Genomic DNA, 17,383 nt, shown 5'->3' with positions numbered 1-17,383 from the left:
CAAAGTCAAAGTTCAAATTACGTTCCGGGTAACGGATACGTGAAGTGGTAATACATACACAGGGTTCTGAAGCATTCCATACGGGGGTAACACAAGTGATCGACTGACAAGGGAACAAGGAAATGGGACACACCTATATACACTGACAAACACTCACAGGTGACAACAATCATTCAATAATTAGTCCAGGGCTGGAGCACTGTCGCTCTTCGACCAGTAGGGGCGATGGGGAGTCCTCTTCGCTGACCCCCCTTGTAACAGCAAACACTCTCCTAGAATAGGAAAGAGAAGAGAAAGGGAGAGAAGTACCGCATGGAAGAAGTTTGGGTTGTATAAAAAATGTCTAGGGAGTCACGAATGCGGTTTTTATCTAGGCCTTCTCCAATAAGATTACATTTTACATTTACATTTACGGCATTTTAGCAGACGCCTTTATCCAAAGCGACTTACAACAAATACATTTGACTAAGTGAGTGAATCATCTATCCACCAGACAGTCATAGCAGGAGAAGTCATTCTGCTCAGGCCTGGAGCCATTGGCAGTCGTCGTGTTGAAGGAGAACATGGAGAGGCTCGGCTGCTCTCTCACACAAAGGTGAAAGGTGAGGGTGAGTCCATCACTGAATCCAGGTTGTGAATTCATTTTCACTTTTGAGAGATCTTACGGTTCTTTGATGTCGACTGTTCAATAGGGGGTAGTTATAGTTCTTTCAATTTGCGGCGGGCCCGTAATGACCAGTTACAGACTGTGGTATTCATGTTCAACCCTTTGAAGTTATCACTCTCACCATCTAACCTCAACATGCGGGTACTTAGGATGTCTGTGATGTATAGCTCATTCACTTACTTTCGACAATGGGGCTTGCAATACATTGTACTGTAATGTATTGTAGGCTACTTTGGATAAGAGTGCCTGGCAAATTGGGCTACCCAAATGTAAATGTGTATTACTTAGAAAGCACGGATTCCAGGCTTCAAATTACTGGTAAAGCAGTAGAAAAGGAATGAATGTTCTCTGACATGACATGCTTTGATAAGCACGTTTTGATAAGCTCTTAAAGATTTTACTCATGTCTGCCACAGATAGTGAGAGCACATAGTCCTCCTGTACAGAGGGGGCCCTCATATCAGCTATGGTGTTAATGAAGGTATTCAGTTTCCCCTGAAGGGAGGCTTCAATATGCACCATGTTACTTGGTTTGCCTTTGTAGTCTGAGATACCTACCTCTCATTCTATCCTCCCCCCCCCTCCCATCCTTTATTCTTTTCTTCTCCATCTTTCTCTCTTCCCCTGTCCATTTATCCTTCTCTCCTTCCTACCGTCTCGCAGTAGGAATGAAAAATAGAACATTTAACATTAATCCAAGCTCATTCAGACTGCAGACATGGCATAATGTCATGTGACACACACACTAAACGATGAGGAGTCTGTGCAGGAGCCAATATTTCTAATGATTCATTATGTCTTGTACATGATTCTTGTTATGATTCTTGTATATGATTCTTTTTTTTTTTCTGATTTTATCCCTTTTTCACCCAATTTAGTATCCAATTGTACCCAACCTAGCATCCAATTATCCCCTGCCTATTGCGTAGGATCCGCCGCACGACCCCGTGGCCGGCAGCCCCAGAGGAGATAGCCAGGCAGACTAGCTGTCTGGCTTCTCGAGCCCGACACCGTTATTCCGGCACCCAGGGGGCGGTGTTGCGCGACGGATCCTTGTCCGGAAATAGTCCTATACCCCCCTTGGGAGCGGCCGCTCAATATGCCGCTCCCTGTGAGCCCCGGCCATATCCGGGTCTGGCGAGACCGGGATTCGATCCCAGTCCTCGGTGGGCAGCTTGCACTAGAGGCTAATGCTTAGACCGCTGCGCCACCGCGGGGCTACTTGTATATGATTCTTGTTATGATTACATTTCTATTGGGATATTGCCTCAGGCATAGCTGTAAACATGCTTAGCTACTATATTTGTTGCTGTAATCGCAGTTGCTTCTAGCTATGATATTTAAGATCACTTATCTAGTTACACAATCTTCAGCATAACAAGTTCATAAGATATGAAAAATGCACAAGGAATTGAATGCATTTTTTATTCACGGTGGACAGCAGCTCCGGCCAAGGCTGTTTGCAGTTGAGCGTCCTCTGGAGGAGTTGTCACAGCCGCCACTGTGCCGGGCGCTAGAGAGAGGAGAGAGAGTTCATATGAGCTTCACCAGGCCTATAGCTAGAATAGAATACTTCATTAGTTTAGTTAGTATGTCCTTGGTCTATGTGTTCTACATGTTGACTTACCTCTGCTGTGTCCATCGTTGTGAAGATGGTTACAGGGTCTCGGGGGACGGAGGCCGTCTCCTCCAGATCCTCTGGAAGAGGGAACGCTTCTGTTTCTTTGAAGCTCCGCTCTCCTCACAAGGCGTCGTCTCAGCTGTCACTGGGCTGGCCGCTAGAGAGAGGAGAGAGAGTTCATATGAGCTTCACCAGGCCTATAGCTACAGAATAGAATACTTCATTCGTTTGGTTAGTATGTCCTAGGTCTATGTGTTCTACATGTTGACTTACCTCTGCTGTGTCCCTCGTCGTGGGCAACCTCGATGCCCTCCTGTCCTGGGGCTGAAGGCTGGATACCTACCTTTATATCCTCCTGTCCTGGAGGCTGGACACCATCATTGATGTCCTCCGGTCCTAGGGCTGGAGGCTGGACACCAACCTGGTTGGTCCTCTTGCACTATATCAGTTGTTACAGAAGAAGAATCAATGACAGAACATATCTCTTAAAACCCCATTATTCCTACAACAACAATGCATAGCTTGTCTGCTGTTTTATGATAAACTGGTAAGACTTTACTTTTACATTACACTTCCTTAATGTGAAATTATGTGGAATGTTGCGCATAGAGAAGCAAAGAGGTGGGTTTGTTATTATCAAACTAGTAACTAAATTAGAAACGTTATGCTAGTTATTAATTAACGTTAATTTCGCAATGAAGACCGAACTGCAGCGTTTTAGCCAACACCTAGCTTGCTAGACAGGTGTGTTTTTTTTCTCCAGCTGACGTTATGTTAGACTCTAGAATCATGGGCATCATTTATTTTGTAAATTGTTTTTGTCCAACCTCTCTCCTAATCTCCTCAGAGGTCTGGGAGCGCGAGGAGTCTTCCTCTCCAGAAGACTCAGGTGAGGATCCACCCTGATAATGGTCACCGAGTTTGGACACAGCTTTCCCACAACCAGAGGGCAGTGGTCTGAGTTTGACCTGGAAGACGCCGACCAAAGGCCTGTGGTCTGACGTCTTAATCCCTGTACAACTCTTGTACTTGATGACCTTGATGTCACCTGCCTGTCTGCTCCTGTACAGTATTCTGTCCTAGAATACACAGAGACAGATGTACAGTAGGTTAAGACTCCTACATCAACAATGTTTCTTGCCCAAAGCCATGAGCGATGACGATGAATGGGTTTCTTACTGTGTAGGAAGGAGTTCTCTGCTTGGAGGAGGTGTCGTACACGTCACAACCGGTGTCAAACTTGTATGTGGGGCGGAAGTGAATCGGTGCCTCCTGGAAGCCTTTAAAGATAGTGCCTAGAGCAAAAATAGATCATAGAAGACTTCCTTTTGTGTACACAATACACAATGCCGGTCGAGAGAGGACACTGGCGTTTCGCCGCTTCTCCGCACGAAATCTAGATATACTTGCCGTATACAGAGTACATTGTCCTACAAAGACACTTAGATTTAGATTTAGTCATCTAAAAATTAATTAGACCCCTATACTTTCTTTTATTTATTTTTATATTTTTATTTTACTACTCTTTTCAGTTTGTAAAGCATCTTTGAGTGTCTAGAAAAGCGCTATATAAGTCTAATGTATTATTATTATTATTATTATTATTATTATTATTATTATTATTATTATTATTATTATTAGAATGCATTTTAAGTTATCATTCTCCATCTAATATCTTGAACCTTAAAACACATTTGGGTCCTTTTCGAGTGTTAGCATGTTGCAAGTTGTAGCTGTAGTGTAGCTGTATATAAACATACCATCCTTCATCTCCTGAGAGAGTTGGTCGTGCTGGAGCAGTGCAGACATGTCTGGGCCTTCAGTCTTGTCCAGAATGTTCATCACCCCTACACGGTCTTCACTGAGGCGGAAATTGAAGTCCCCGAACCAGAAGACCTCATCAAAGTGGGTGGTCACATCAGCTGAGAGACATAGAACACAGTCGGACATTAACACTGATGTTTCCACGCAAATACCTTGTTGGTAAAGGTTGTTCAGAGAACAAACAGAGCAGTCCCCCTGACTTAATTAGCCATGGACTATGACATTGCAGTAAGAGGAATACATTAGCACTCCCTTTCCCTGTAAAGAAACACCAGAACACAGTTTAGTCTGTTTATTTATTTTGTGTTGTTTCAATATTAAGAATGGAAAATTATGTTTATTTATTTATTTTGTGTTGTTTCAATATTAAGAATGGAAAATGATTAGTACTGTGGATACTGTAATTTATGTATTAATTCATGGATTATATCATTTAAGTATTATTGTTCTCACTTGGAAGTGAGGGATAGGGGTAGGACAGGATAAGCTGAGGCTTCATCCTACTCCCTTTCCAACAGTGATACCTGTACTTTTCCTTATTAGTTTTTTTTATTTTTAAACCATTGTTCGAAATAAAGATTCATTCATTCATTCAGTCTGGTCTACTTACAGGCTGTGGAGAGGTCAGGGTGTGTGTCAGGGGGGCATTTGGGAAGAGCAAGTGTTTTAATGATCTTCTTGTAGTCCCGGATCCTCTTAGACACTCCTCTTACTCCGGCTGGAACACATGGACATAAAAACAAAAAAAAGCTCAACAATGCTACAATGCTACATCATCTAAAGACAAATCACTTAATCAGTACAATCATACTTAGGGCAGCACTCATCATGGCTGGATGACACATACTGGCTCCAGAACAGCTTCTTTCACAGCTTCTTTCAGCACCCCACCCCCACACCCCATGGGGTAAACTGACTATCAGTACCCTCCCCCACCCTCCACACACACACACACACACACACACACACACACACACACACACACACACACTGCGGACAACCATTTTAGCCTTGAGACTACTGCTGGTTGCACCACACACCTGGTCAATGTGAACACTCAATTACCCTTTGCACTACTGTTGTTTACAAATACTACCATTGCACATACCATTTTTTTTGTTGCACAGTGCACATACTCTTTTTGATATAGCCTTATACACCATACTGTACATAGCTACCATAACTGTATATAGCTTACTACTATCCTCTCCTGTATATACCTCTAACTACCGTACTGTACCTATCACTATGACTATCATGTTTTATCTATTAGATGCATATTTCGGTCGCATTTTGTTGTCTGGTACTTGTACTCTGCAATGACAGTAAAGTTGAATCTAATCTATAAAAAAAAAAAGGAATGGGCTTTCTGTTCCCTGTTTAGAATCCCATGTCATGCAATGGCATCTCTTCCTGAGCAGAACTGCATTTCCCAGAGGCCTCTCTTACAGGTAAAATGGGAGACGATGAAGAGGCACTTAGTCTCGAAGAAAGTGAGAGCAATCCCCAGAGCCCCTTTGGTCTTGATCAGAGGGAAGACCCGCGTAGAGACTTTGGCATGCTCCGCCCCTGCCAGACACACACACACACTTATGAGGTTAATTTTGTTGGTTATGAATCAAAGAATGAATTCTGAGTTTAAGACGATTTAATTAAACAAAGCACAGGTATACAAGATATGAGAGCTGGATTCTGGTCTGGCTGGTCAGCTGGGCTGGGGTGAAATAAGAGAGCGATCTGCCCCTGTGCTCCCACCTTTATGTCCTTTCGTATGCAAATATCTACCACAGTGATCCTATCACAGTCACTACATAGATGCCTGAGGTGTGAAAAGTAGGAGACCCCAATATGATGTCACCTGGCCTTAAGTCAGGGGGCAGGTCACAGATCACAAGAGCCATTTTATAACATTCCTTCATAGCATACATACAGGCCCATACCATATACAATCCATGCATGTGTGTGTGTTTAAGTAGAAATATACTACACACACACACACACACACACACACATGCAAACACACATGCAGACGCACATACACGCACACACATTCACACACACACACACACACACACACACGCAGACGCACACGCACATACATACACACACACACATACATACATACACACACACACACACACACACACACACACACAGTCAGACTATGACACTAAACAAATGTGCATTGTAGCTTGATAAACGTGTATGCACAGTAGTAGCTAGACAGATCATGTTATATAACATCTGCAATGTCAATGACACTCAATGAAACATTCTATCTGACACAACATTCTCTGGACCGGACCTGTGCATAACCCGGCGATGTCCCTCCTGATGAACACGGTGAGGTACAGAACTCCGTGGGCGGCGGCGTGCTGCAGCTTGTAGCACGACCCCAGAACCTCCTGGAGACGGGCCTCCCACTGCCGCCTGTGACACACACACACACACACACACACACACACACACGCAAACACACACACAAACACACACACGCAAACACACACACACACACACACATACACACACGCCCACACACGGACACACACAAACACACACACACACACAGACGCACACACACGCACATACACACACACACATGCAGACGCACATACACACACGCATTCACGCACACACACACACACACACACACACACGCAGACGCACACACACGCACATACACACACACACACACACATGCAAACACACATGCAGACACACATACACGCACAGGCATTCACGCACACACACACACACACATGCAAACACACGCAGACACACATACACACATGCACATAAACACCTCAGTTTTCACAACACTTAACCTCATTGTTATGACGTTATAACTCATTAACATAATCATGCCGTCTCATACACACCTGTTTCGACATCCCTCCTGGACTCCAATGACGTACACGTCTTGATGATGCTCAGACTCAAACAAAAGATCCTCTAGGTTGTTTGGTCCCTGAAAATGACACATGATTTACTGTTGGTTTGGTAAATGGACCTCTCATGTCTACCTAGTGCCAAAACTGTGGGACGAGTAGCCGAGTCCAATTTTGCTCGAATAATAAATAAAGAAGAACATGTACAATACTAATAAGCGCTGCTTGCTACTGCAAGCACACTTAATAACACGCTGACCCTTCACCTTCTCTCCCTGCATGTTCCACGTGGTGATGTAGACGCCCAGCCTCTTCTCTGGGAAGGGCAAGTAGCGGTCCAGCACGTCCGCCCCCAGCAGCGCACCACCGTCCTGCACACTGCGATGGGGGAAGTATAGAGAGCAGATTTGCATGACCTGTCTAGCCATACACTCAGTGAAGCTGTTTACCAACTTCAAATACTCATCAATTAATCCAAGGTGGTTGACAACTTTTATTAAGGCCTACTCCTGTTTAAGACAATAATAATAATAATAATAATAATAATAATAATAATAATAATAAATTAGACTTTTCTAGACACTCAAAGACGCTTTACAAACTGAAAAGATCGAGTAGTAAAAATAAAAATAAACAAAAAATAAATGTGATGTTTATGTTCCCTCTCAGAAGGTAAACAGAGGCGATTCTCATATGGATCAGTGCTTTATCTACAAACTCCAATTCATGACTGTGAATCCTACACTACAGTATTCTGGTGAACATATTGGATGACTGAGTTTATGTGTAACCAAATGACTTACCTCACTGTCTCTGTGCCATCACCTGGTATAACAATGCTCGTCAGACATCTTGTAGATATCATCTTCTCTCGAAGTAGATGTCTTCTCTTCATCTCCTCTTCATCAGTTTTAGCTTGGCCCCTAGTGGCTGTCATAGTGCATGCCTTATCAGATTCATGTTGACTGGTGTGAACCTGTGTATAGCTATGGCTTTTTGTTTGAATACAGTAATTTAATGTATTCATTTTGGGGAACCATAGCATGTGGTTATGTACAATACATATCAATTGATATTCAGTTATCATACATTATATATTTATATCATACATTATATTTAAAAAACAGTATTGTGACTGCATTTCGCCTGTTATGTTTGTATGGGTACAAACGTCGAATTCTGACGTGACATTGCATCCAAACGTCGAATTCCGACGTGACATTGGGGTAGCTCGTTCTGAAAGCGCAGGGATGCGCATGCGCCTGTCGGGGCTTCTCTCGGGATTATTCCATTTTGAATTGCACTTGCATTAATTAGCTAGGCCACATTTAGGGTTAGGGTTAAGGTTAGGGTTAGGGTTAAGGTTAAGGTTAGGTTAGGGGAATAAAAGGCTCTGCTTGCCCGAAGGCTCGCAGAATGCACGGCACACTAATCTTTTAGTTTTTTTCTCTACTTTCAGATCTTTGTTCAGATTATGTCGTCGACCATCTAAATCCAAGGATCTCCGGCTTCAGAATTTCAGTACGTATCCAGGTAAGCACCCATTTTAACTTTTTTTTTTTTTAAACTTTTTTCAGGTTCTATCGGATCGCAGGTAAGTGTTTATTTCCTTTACAGATTTTTTTCAGGACTGGACTGTACATATTAAATGAGAGGTACATTTTTATATTTCATTTAAACCACTGGGTGAAATTGTGTTTAGTTCTTTAATCCAGTGTCTTTCCCTCATCATTCTCTGTCTTTTTGACCAACAGGTTCCAGATTCCAGGCCTACAATCAGGAGATTCTCCCTACCATGATCTCTAAAATGTTCGTACAGTAGGGTGGATTCCTCAATACGATTTACCCTGTAAAGGTGCTGTTTTAAACGTTCAACATTGATTTGTCCAAAACAAACCCAATTTATAAAACTGATCAATATCAGTCAAAACACTGCAGGTCAATGAGTTCGAGCTGAACGTCGCTGAGTGTATTATCCACACTGCAGGTTAAGGGAGAACAAATCATGTTCATTTAATTCTCAACTGTTTTGAAGTCTTGAAATCGCCTTGAAAACTCACCATTCAGAGCTCCTAACCAGTGGCGGCTGGTGCTAAATATTTTGGGTGGGGCACAGGTTATGGGGGAATGCTCCACGGGGAAGAATATCAACTTTAAAATCTGGATTTACAGTCGATTTTAGCATGAGAATAACAGTGTTTCCCCTAGGTTTGCTGCCTTGGGGGGGTGGCATGGACCGTGGCATGGACCCCCCCCCCCCAGGGGGTAAGACCCTGCGACATACCAGCGTCATGTCCAGGGGGTGTACTAACTTGTACATTAAGCCGCCTCACGCTACGGAAACAGGAGATAGGCTCCTTCCCTATGGGCCATTAGGCTCGAGAACCATCGGTTCTCAAGGCTACTTACTTATGTGGTCTTGACTACCTGTCCACTTTCTCACCTGGTTCTTGCTGTCTCTCTCTCTGGTGTGCCGATACCATCCTGCGCTCTCTACTTCTCTCCCTCTCTATCCTCCTCTCTCCCTTTTGCTGTCAACCAAAAGGCAAACATAACAACCAGAGTATTTATAATCTAATAAGAGGTATAAATTGATCCATATCAACATATCTCTTAAAACCCCATTACTCTCTCACCTGGAAAAAAAAACATGTCGAACTATACTATACAAAACAGACATTTCAAATGCTTCAATCCACTGTCCATGTACATGTACTGCTGGATACTTACCTCGATGTCCACCTGTCCTGGAGCTGGAGGCTGGATACTTACCTTGATGTCCTTCTGTCCTTCAGCAGGAGGCTGGACACCATCATTGATGTCCTCCGGTCCTGAGGCTGGAGGCTGGACACCAACCTGGTTGGTCCTCTTGCACTATATCAGTTGTTACAGAAGAAGAATCAATGACAGAACATATCTCTTAAAACCCCATTATTCCTACAACAACAATGCATAGCTTGTCTGCTGTTTTATGATAAACTGGTAAGACTTTACCTTTACATGACACTTCCTTAATGTGAAATTATGTGGAATGTGGCCCTCTTATAAATTCACTGTATATTTTCTGTTTTACCTTGCGCTTCATCGTTGAAAGGAATTTGCTGAGTTTCCCTTTCTTCTTCTTCCCACTAGCATCCCTCTGAGGCTGTGTGACCGAGGCTGTGGAGGTGTCGGATCCCATTGAGAGGGCCATCACCTGGTTGACCTCGGCCCCCACAGGAGGCTGACATGTGAGACTACCCTCACTACACACCCTCTCTAGATTCTCCAGCAGAAATCCTACAGCACTGTGGCATTGCTGTAGCTCCACTGAGGTCTCCATTTTCCCTGACTGTGCCACCATGTCACCCAGGGTCTGATGCAACTCCTTCAGCTTCCCCTCCAGACCATCACCAGCACTAAGGACACTCGGACACCTCGAGGTGTCCAAGCACTCGGACACCTCAGCTTGCACGGCAAGCTCATGCCGCAGATCTGCCCCGACACACAGGAAGAGCAGACACAGCATATCAGCCATCCATAATGGATAACATTCATCCAAACTAGCAGTATGAAGGATGTCAGGAATCTAACACGGTATATATCTCCTAGTAGCAAGCCAAGGGAAGAGTAGGCCCCCGTTTGAATAGTCTTGAAATAGATACATCCATCCATTCACTTTCTTTCCATTTCACCCTTATTTGACCAGGCAAGTTGCCTGAGAGAACACATTCTCATTTGCAGCGAGAATCTGGGGAACTGTTGCAGGGGGGAGGGGTGGGGATGAATAAGCCAACTGGTAGCAGAGGGTGACATGTTAACGCCTACTCTTGCGATAAGTGCCATGGGATCTTTAACGGTATTCAGGAGTCGGGACCTCGGTTAACCGTCTGTCTTTCTTTCCTTCTTTCCTTCCATGTATAAATCACTGATCTGACATGACTTGATTGGTGGTAAACAAGCAATGAAAATGTTGCTTTGACCAATCCAATCACATTAGATCAGTGACTTCCTCAAGGATGGAAGGAAAGGAAGGAAGGAAGGGTGCATTCAAGTACTCGAATAGGGTAATCAGACAATTGTCAATCAACCATCAGATGACTCATCCTTTAACAGAGAGGCTGGCTGGAGTGTAGAACTAAACAGAGACAGTTGTTGTTGTAACATTAGACGCTCCTGTGGTGAGCTCTCGGCCCGGCGCTCACCTCTGGCTTCGTCCTTGAGCCTCTGCACAGACTCCAGCAGGTTCTCCTTCTCAACCAGCTCGTCCTCCAGGAAGGCGTTCCTCTCGATCACATGGTTCATGCGCTCGGACACCTCAGCTTGCACGGCAAGCTCATGCCGCAGATCTGCCCCGACACACAGGAAGAGCAGACACAGCATATCAGCCATCCATAATGGATAACATTCATCCAAACTAGCAGTATGAAGGATGTCAGGAATCTAACACGGTATATATCTCCTAGTAGCAAGCCAAGGGAAGAGTAGGCCCCCGTTTGAATAGTCTTGAAATAGATACATCCATCCATTCACTTTCTTTCCATTTCACCCTTATTTGACCAGGCAAGTTGCCTGAGAGAACACATTCTCATTTGCAGCGAGAATCTGGGGAACTGTTGCAGGGGGGAGGGGTGGGGATGAATAAGCCAACTGGTAGCAGAGGGTGACATGTTAACGCCTACTCTTGCGATAAGTGCCATGGGATCTTTAACGGTATTCAGGAGTCGGGACCTCGGTTAACCGTCTGTCTTTCTTTCCTTCTTTCCTTCCATGTATAAATCACTGATCTGACATGACTTGATTGGTGGTAAACAAGCAATGAAAATGTTGCTTTGACCAATCCAATCACATTAGATCAGTGACTTCCTCAAGGATGGAAGGAAAGGAAGGAAGGAAGGGTGCATTCAAGTACTCGAATAGGGTAATCAGACAATTGTCAATCAACCATCAGATGACTCATCCTTTAACAGAGAGGCTGGCTGGAGTGTAGAACTAAACAGAGACAGTTGTTGTTGTAACATTAGACGCTCCTGTGGTGAGCTCTCGGCCCGGCGCTCACCTCTGGCTTCGTCCTTGAGCCTCTGCACAGACTCCAGCAGGTTCTCCTTCTCAACCAGCTCGTCCTCCAGGAAGGCGTTCCTCTCGATCACATGGTTCATCCGCCCCTCAAAGACCTCCAGGAACATGATGTTCTCCCTGGGAGACGGCAGGGAGGGAGAGACAAGACAGACATGATTACATTAGAAACTGTTTAATTGGTCTTTAGCATCACCAGTTACATCAAACATAAAATCATTGTCATCATTAGTCACCATACACAACAAACTAGCTCATTACTGCCTACATTGGGAAAGCCGCCGTTGTCCATTACGTGCCAAAATTGTGGAACTCAGGGTATCAGAGAGGTGGACTCAGTAGACATTTTTAAATGACAGCTGAAAACAAATCTTTTTAACCAGTATTTTTTAACTGGCATATAATTATTAATACTTTTTTTCTTATTATATTCCTACTCATTTTTCATATTTTTATTTAAATATATATTATTCTTTCTTTCATTAAAGTTGCTCTGTTTATTACTGTATTATGGCTGTGCTGAACTATTCATTATTGTGACATGATTGTGCTGAACTGTCAAAGCACGTTGAGCTGCATAATCTAAGCCATTGTAGCTAGAATTCTATCCATGTGCTCTATGGGTGTGGACTGGCATTGGAGGGAATTATATTATAGATATGATAAAGCATCTAGAATGTTTGCTTATAGTTTGTGTGAAGTCCCTCTTCAACAGACAACCTAAATTGTTTTACTTATTTAGACAGGCTCACAAAATACTGAATAACTTCATGTAGGTCAGGAGAAGGTCAAAGCAGACTGACCTCTTTGCCCTTTCCAAGTCATCGTTGGACTGCTCCAGCTCTTTCTGCAGGTGGACCTCAAACTTCTCCTGCAATATCACAACAAATAGACAACAGATTATTTTTTCATAATAATAGTCATTCTAGAATTTTTTTTTATTATTATTATTATTGAAAATGTGTATTATTACTTTCACATATTATTAGCAATTAAATATGGTGTTATTATTATTATATTCTTGATTTAATATTATTATTGATGTATTATATTATTGTTCTCTGCAGTTCTCTGTTTCGTGCCTTCAGTTCCGTCTCCAGCAACTCCTGCAGCTCCTCCTGAGACTGCTCAGCCCTGAAGACACAGACACACACACACACACACACACACACACACACACACACACACACACACACACACACACAAAACAGTCAAAGATGTCCTACAGTTCAACACAGCTAAGATTAAGTTGATTCTTTGATCTGTGTGTTACTGGCAGAATTTGAACCCTGGTCTCCCACGTGAAAGACTCAAGCATCTCTCCCATTAAGCCAAGAGGACGTCCTCAAAGTCACAGTTCATAGGTCTCAGACAGGGCTACCTCATCACAAGAAGGTGCTTTCAAACCATGTGCTTGGCAAAAATCCAGACTCTGTCTCCTTACCTCGGCTGGTGTGTTTCTTCCTGCTCTTCCCAGAAACACTGAAAGGACGGGTACCTTTCTTTATTTGGTTCTCCCATGTCTTTACAGAAGGTATGGTTTTACAGCACCTAAAACAAATCTGAAGAAGAACGCCACATTATGAGAGCTTTCGCAACGGAGGTAAAAAAAAAAAAGTGCGTTTTTTAGAGTCCGCGATATGTTATTGACGTTGCGAAATTTGGTAGGTCCTTTAGCTAGCTAGCTAACATTAGCATTATTGACCCATCCAGATCAGAAAAAGTGTGTACGCTTTCATCCTGGCGGCAGTGTGAGGGGAAAGATTCTCCACCAGACAGATATGTCAACATCACCTACTGCATCTCTACAGATATGTCAACATCACCTACTGCATCTCTACTGCGGCGGGTCTCTATATGGATCGCAACAAGTGTCCAAAAAGTGTAGTTTGTTTTTCTTCTTTTGAGAGGTGATCTAATGAATCGTTGCTTGAAACAGGTGGTTAATGACAGGTGGTTAATGACCTTACCTTCTCTTCATGGTTTCTTCATGGTTTCTTGGTCTCAATCTTAGTTGTCTATATAAACAACGGGACATGTGTGAGATGTTAACCCGTGTCTGCCAAGTTGTGATCAATGACACAGTGCGCGTGGTTTAATAGTGGTAGGTACACTCTAATACGTCATAAAGACCATTCATTCTTAATACATTTTGCGTCATAAAGGCGCAGGGAAGGGCGGGCATGCAATGATTGATTGACCAATCACAAGAGAGCATTTTCGAGTGGGCATTGAGTGATTGACTGCAGTGATTGACCAATCACAGAACATTCGAGGACTTTTCTACCCCTATGGCTCGTTTTCGAGTGTGACTCGATTCGAAGCCAATGCCTTCGAACAGAGCCACAAGCAAAATCTACCCCTATAAATTGGGACAGCCCTTCATGACTTCAACAACAGTGGTTTAAGGCAGTGAGAGGAACTTCTTCAATTTGAGCTTTTGAGACAGGATTTAGGGGGGAAAACACACACACAAAAAAATCTATTTCAAATCATCACAATCCGACACAAGTAAGAATGATTCTGTAATTCACATATTAAAGGGAGAAAGTCAGCCACACATTAGAAAGACAGAGACACACAAGTGCAAAGTGTTTACTTCTCACAAAGTTATGTTTCCAGATTTGTGGCCACATCCATGTTTCCTCAACATGATCACACTGACAACTGTTTTGTGTTCGTTCGTTCGTTCGTTGATTCCTTCCATCTTTTCCCAACCAAACTTCTCACAAGTCCTCCATAGGGACCTGGAGGAGAATTTCTGAAACCTAGGACTGCAGGGGAAGGAAGGCTCATTAGGGTTAGAACCCCCCCCCCCCCCTCCCTGCCGTCCTAGGTTTGGGAATTCAGGACCTGGGTGGAGACAGTCAGAGTCCATCCAAGGATGTGGAAGGGGCTGTGTGAGCCAATCAGCAGCCTCCCCCGTCGATGCATAGGTCACAGGTCACACGCCACAGGCACCAGTCTCCCTCCTCCACTGGTAGAGCACAATGTTTTTGGTTTATTTATCTATTTAGCTTTTATGGTACGTGCTGTACACCCTCCTACGTTGACATCAATATTTATAACAATGATGTATTTTTAAAATCGTCTATATATAAATATTCTCTTTCACTATAGAAATTAATTATCCAGATATGCCCTGCAGTGATGCAAAAATTTTTCCCAACGGTTATGACAGCCTTCAAAATATCTCACTCATATCCAACAGAATATCAAAAATATCATCTTTTTAAATGTTAAAATCTCTGTAGAAAAATGTTTGAAATATATATATGTATATACAAATAAAATTTGATGCAAATTATTTTTTATCTTTAAAAATCATTTAAAGCTGAATGGCATACTGTATATTTGCAAGTTATCATCATGACAATGACTTGCAGGATACTGATCACATGCATTTCACCATATTGAACTTATAGCCTATTTGGCAACAAACTGAACTTATAGCCCATTTGGCAACAGAGGAGTGACCCTTGACATAATTTCCCTCCGCTTCAATTTGGCTTCCCTCCATAGTCATATCAGCTCAAAGGTGTAAATGCAGAAACAAACATCAGACTTCTCACAGGAGGTCAGAGGTCATGTGTGACCTAGAAGCCGACAGTGACCTCAACCCACTGGAACATAACCGCAAATTCAAGATGGCTGAAGATTGGTGTCAGTTCCTTGTCAGATCATGGCATTGAAACATAAACATGTTACAGTACATGGTCCATATTCACCTCCCACTGGGTCGGATTCACTAAGCGGGTTGATGTCACTTCTTGGAGTGTGGCAGTCCTTCACTCTCTCTCTCACTCCCGCTCTCGTATCTGTTTCAGTTTTGATTGGACAGAGACAGTAGAGAGAGACAGGAAGTCAGGAGGCGAGGGTATGTCAGCAGGGCATGGGCACAAATTCGGACCCATGTCGACATATGGCCATTTGTGTGCTGGACCACCCCAGGCCATGGTGTTAGACCACTGGACCACCCCAAACTATGGTGCTAGACCACTGGACCAACCCAGGCTGTGGTGCTGGACCACTGGACCACCCCAGGCTGTGGTGCTGGACCACTGGACCCCCCAGGCTGTGGTGCTGGACCACTGGACCAGGCCACCACTAAACCTTTTACACTAGGTGCAACTTGCTCCTCTTTGTTCAAGACCAGATAAAACACCATGGGTCGTTTTTCCACAGACACGGCTTGAGCCTAGTCCTGGACTAAAATCACACTTTCAATGTCAAACCTCCACTGAAGATGCGTTTTAGTCTAGGATTAGACTCAAGCCTCGTCTGTGAAACCGGCCCAACAAGCAGAACGGAACATGAAACGGTCTTCGTTTGGGTTTTACTCCCATTCGGTCCTTCCCTCTCAAAACCTTTAGTTGAACTTTTAAACTTTTTCTCTCCTTCTCTAATTTCACTGTGTAAAGTCCTTTGAAAAGAACACGGGCAATGTGAACCAGGCCTCTATCGCTCTGTTTCAGTAAGACTGTCTGCAACGCCATGATTAGTGTAGGCCGGGCTTCCCTTTTGATCAGTGGAGGCCGGTGGAGGTAGAAATCGGAGGACGGGCTCATGGTAATGTATGGAATGAGGAATGATACCAAACACGTGTTTGATACAGTTCCTCGTGTTTGATACAGTTCCTCATTTCATGCCATGCATTACAATGAGCCCGTCCTCCGATTTCTACCTCCGCCGGCCTCCACTTTCGATAGTGACCGAGAGATTCCGTGACCTTGCAGCCTGTGATTAAACAAAACCCAGAATCTCGGTTTCTGTTGGAAATCCATCAGCGCCACTTGGACACAGGGCTCTTCTGTCTCCTGTTGCATCACTTTTGAATTCGTGGCTGACTGCCGTCCTTCTGCATGGATTACACTGTCTACGCTGTCTGCCTGCCTGCCTGCCTGTCTGTCTGCCTGTCTGTCTGTCTGTCTGCTTCTCTGTCTGTCTATCTGCCTGTCTGTCTGTCTGCCTGCCTGCCTGCTCCTCTGTCTCTGTCTGTCTGTCTGCCAGTCTGTCTGTCTGTCTGTCTGCCTGCTCCACTGTCTGTCTGTCTGCCTGCCTGCTCCACTGTCTGTCTGTCTGCCTGTCTGCTCCTCTGTCTGTGTGTCTGTCTGCTCCTCTGTCTGTCTGTAGAGTAGTTTTTTCTTCTTCTCTCTCTCTGTGGTAGAGAAGACCTCCTGTAGTTCTTCTTCTTCTTCTCTCTGTGGTAGAGAAGTCCTCCTGTAGTTCTTCTTCTTCTTCTCTCTCTCTGTGGTAGAGAAGTCCTCCTGTAGTTCTTGGTTCTCCGTGTATCTTGACGAGGAACCACCAAAGTAGATCGGCTTCCTG

The sequence above is a fragment of the Nansenia antarctica genome (genome assembly GCF_963989245.1).
Source record: "Nansenia antarctica genome assembly, chromosome: 5".
Lineage (NCBI taxonomy): Eukaryota > Metazoa > Chordata > Actinopteri > Argentiniformes > Microstomatidae > Nansenia > Nansenia antarctica.
This window is presented reverse-complemented; position numbering follows the sequence as displayed.